Here is a 4,518-nt window from a genome sequence, read left to right as displayed (position 1 = left end):
TATATTTGCAGGAAAAGATATTTTGACATCCAGTTAGAGACATGGAAAGCCAGCTTATTTTCTGTCGTATTTACATATGCTTTAGCTGTTGGAATGGTGTCAGCTGCGTCAGTAGCGCTCGTTTATTTTCTCATAACGCATGGCACTGAAGACAAGGGCAGCAGACCATTGCTGTTCCCGTTATGGCTTCCCCATGTCGATTTTGGGAAAACACCTACTTATGAAATAGCTTTCGTGTTTTCAAATTTCTGTGTCATGGCCTACGCGCATAATTATATATGTAAGTTTAATATAAACAGTAAATTGTCTTTGGTTTATTTTAAATATATGAAGTCTTATAATTACGATAAACATTGAAATATACAGTAAAGTTTGTTAATAAATATACCTACATAATAAATATTACGACAGTAATTATTTATTATTAGCTTAAACGCTTTATTTTCGGTTCGCTTTATTCTGTTTCCGGTATAAAAATATCTTAAGAGAAAATCAAAAAATAGTTTTATTTCAATGTCCCATATTCGTGTAATCATAAGAAATCATGAAATAAATGTAGCTTCTTATATTGATACAGTATTCAGAGTTGGGTTATGTATTTCGAAAAACATTATCCAAATTCTATCTCTACAACTTTAGTAGAAAATAACAAATTGTAAATACTTAATACATATAACAAAGTAGTAGAGAGGACGTACAATGTACAATCCCTCCATTAGTAAGCAATAAACATTACAATTCATAAAACATTTTTTTAAGTTATGATTCAAACACAAATAGTCTGGATACGACACATCGCAAGTAAAGTTGACATCGTTATATGGAGCATCCAAGATGTTTTGGAAGGAATCCGCCCAGCCGAAAACCAAGAAAAAAAACCATTACGCAAATATAATTAAGGGTCGTATGAGGGAGATCATCAAACATCATCAATCAATGTATAGGTACGAAATCCTTGTCTTTTTCTTATCATCAGTCTTATTTAGAAGTTAAATAATTCCATAGACCTACAGCAACTATACACCCCGTTTCAGATTTAGCTATGAATTTATCACATAATTTCTATGATCAGTGAATTCTAGCTGTCCGTATTAGATCATAGTGGTAAACTAACCCTAGCATATTAGACGAAGAGCGATTCTAACAGGGATGGTTGAATTATAGGGCTTGTATTATCAAAAACAATTTGATATTAATAGATGTTCTTTCTTTTAACAGTCTTATGGAGAATTATTCAGAAGTTTATAAAAAAATGTTAATGTTTGAACAAAAATTTTGCGGACCCGTCATATGTCTTACTGCGTATTGCGCGGCCGAGGTAAAGTAATAAATAATTAATAACTATTGACATTTAACAACATACGCCTAAGTAATATACAACAAATGTGTATTTTTATAGAAATTAGATGAAGGTGAAGTTCATATGATTCTGATGTTGCTAAGTGCTGGGACGGTGGTGTTGTATTACATACCAAGCCATTTATGCACTTTTCTAAGAATAAAGGTAAGTCTCATACTTATAGCCAAATAATATTTCTTAATTATATTAATATGAACTGTTTTAGGTCTCGTCAGTGTGTGATGCTTGCTGGGGCATTGACTTTTGGAACGGTGGAGTTGTCTTAAAACCTTACATAGTTTTCATAATGCAAAGATCACTTCGACCGCTTCCTCTCGAAGTGCCTGGCTTTGAAGAAATGTCTATTCAAACATTTTCTAACGTAAGAAATTTTTATCTAAATTTACTGCAATAGTTTTTGGAAAAAATGTTTTCTCATTACCCACTTCTTTATATTATTTTTTTTCAGAAAATGACTTCAGCCTATTCCTGTTTTAATATGCTTCGACAGGCCAATCGTAAATAAAACGAAAATTGTAGTGATTGCAATGAATATACTTGCTTTTTAAATCAACTAATATCTTATATTATAATAGTAGACACAACTATATTATAATAATGCAATGATTACGTCAATATACATATTTAATCTCACGATATTATACAGATATCGCGTTATACAGAATATTATTATTTCACTCTCGTTAATAATTATCATAACATGACGAAGGTCACAATCAAATAGTACTTGAATAATGTGTCTTGTTAAAAGTTTGGGGAAAGTAATTATTGGTACAGATTCGTTCTATCGTCATAAGGTAAATTTTACTTTAGCAAATTATAAATACTTTATCATCGAAAATGTATATAAAACCTATAGTTAAAAAGGACAAAGCAAATCTAATTAATGCTACTTAAAATAAAATATTCCTGCTTACTCTTCGTTATAGTTGTTTCATTTATCTGTCTGCTTATCCTAACACCAAAGAGATCTAGGGATTGAACCGATTTGTATAGGCAATTTTGTTTTTTGCAGAACTGGCTTAGATATAAGACTGAATGTCAGGCTAAAATTCAAATCAAAATTAAAAATATTTAGGGAAGATTGTTTAGTCTATGCGCCATATCACCAAAACCATCGAATCCTGAGTAAGAATTAGTACAAAAACAAAAATTATTATATCCTAGTCATAAAATCAAACCAACAGAATATAATAAACAAGGCATCTCTCCCGCTCAAAATCGAATACCACACGTAAATTATCACACTCCAGTGGACACTGAAAATAGACAAGGAGGAAAGAGGCGAGCTTTATCCAATAATAATTCTCACTTGAATTGGTCTATTTGCTCGCCGTCGCGCGATCTGATATTGAATATGGATAAAGTGAATTATATTCAGAGTGGTGGGTACCGTCAACTCGCAGAGTTTCAGATAAGAGGATTACTTACAAGTTATAATTGGTTCTCGCCATTCGAGTGAATAAAGAGAAAACTCTGAGTCCTTTACGTAGCCCTCTCGAGTCCTTAGATAACGCCGACGATTTCTTTTCGTTATCAAATATACTTTTATCAACTTAAATGATATGTCTTAATCATCTTCAGTACGATTCATTTCAAGTGCCAAAATATGATTTTATTGTAATGAAAGGATATATTATAAGAGTAAGAACTTATATGCACTTCGCGAGGCGAGTATTCGTTTTAGCGTTTCAATAGTTTTATTCGTTTTCACAACGAATAGAAGGTAGGTATTATCCACAGAAGGATAGTGCGTTTAGTCAGTTATTTCAAGAATGAAACGAAACTTGAAGCTTCCGTCGCGTTCTAAGGAAATACTGGTAATAATACAATCACAGACGAGAAGCCAACAGCATAAGTTCATAATTATAATTAAAAGTAAATAAAACCTATAACCTTCTAATATAAACATCTCTCCATTTAAAAAAGATTGATGCGTTCCTCGGCGCTAATTTAGTGAGAATGTAAAAATTGGTCGCACGAATGGAGGCCGTTAGAAGCTCTCAGCTCTCGGACATGTTTGGTACTAACACAATTACCAGAGCACCGACGGCGGCATCCTGCAATCTGAAGCCAATTCAATTAACATCGGCTTTTAAGTTCACCTATTGTTCGTAGATATTGCTACCAGCGCCAACACGCTATTGAAAACAACTACGATTGCGCTAGACTTTTATGTAGTCATAATCTGTGCATATTCTGCAAAGGCAATACGTAAATCTATCAATCATCGTATCACAAAATAATACATTATTCATGTACCTAACAAGAAAATATGAATCATCTGGTCTCACTTATTTATACAAATATAGAAACAGCAGTAAAATTTTAACTGCATCAATTACTATTCAAATTAAACGCTTGAATAATATATCCGGCTAACGAAATTAGATAATTACATCTTACGATGAATTTCGCCATCACCGTAATTATAAAAGTGAATATATTTTGCTACCAAGGGTTATTGATAAACCATTCAGTATGGTTGAGCAGTCGGCATGACAATAAAATTTCAAAATATGATGAATAAATACATTTATAAGTTATCCTCCGGGCATGTAAACGAAAACTCGTAGCCGATATTCGATGGTAGGCATCACAGTTTTAAAAATTCAAAAGAAAAACAGAATATCTAAAAATCCGACCTCTTTAAACAACCAAAAAACATATGAAAATTGTTCGCAGTGAGTGGCCGAGGTTGGCAGTATTTGATTGTTTCCGCGCTCCACCGGTGCGTTGCGTCGTGTGCACTAGTGCCACGCACTCCGCCCGAATCCTATTTGCCACGTGTTAACATTTTATTTACTTGTCGATGGTATATTACCATTTTGCTATGATGATTTTTTTGTAAAAATATTCGTTAAGACGAATATTTCAAATTATCCTACGCAGCTTTTTTCTTTCTATCTTGGAAAAGGGTAAAATAAATTAGTAAATTAATTACAAATATTTTTCGGATATGCTCTTTTTGATTTATTTGTCTTAAATATTCTATTCTCCATAAATATTCCATAATCCTAAATATTATATTCCAGGAAATCAATTAAACTATGTGTTATTTTATTTATTAGGCAAAATAAGTAATTGTTCATTACAAATTTTGTACACGGCTTTCGTTAGCGTCATATATGATTATTATTAATAAAATATAAATATTG

At 32.1% G+C, this 4,518-nt stretch overlaps 1 pseudogene; it reads left to right on the top strand.

The window, feature by feature from the left end:
- The first annotated feature begins 761 nt into the window (after positions 1 to 761).
- LOC119193557 lies at positions 762 to 1,898 on the top strand (annotated as a pseudogene).
- The last annotated feature ends 2,620 nt before the right edge of the window (positions 1,899 to 4,518 follow it).

This window comes from Manduca sexta, unplaced genomic scaffold (genome assembly GCF_014839805.1).
Source record: "Manduca sexta isolate Smith_Timp_Sample1 unplaced genomic scaffold, JHU_Msex_v1.0 HiC_scaffold_697, whole genome shotgun sequence".
NCBI classification, from domain to species: Eukaryota; Metazoa; Arthropoda; class Insecta; order Lepidoptera; family Sphingidae; genus Manduca; species Manduca sexta.
The sequence above is the reverse complement of the archived record's forward strand: the minus strand, read 5'-3'. Positions and strand labels throughout refer to the sequence as shown.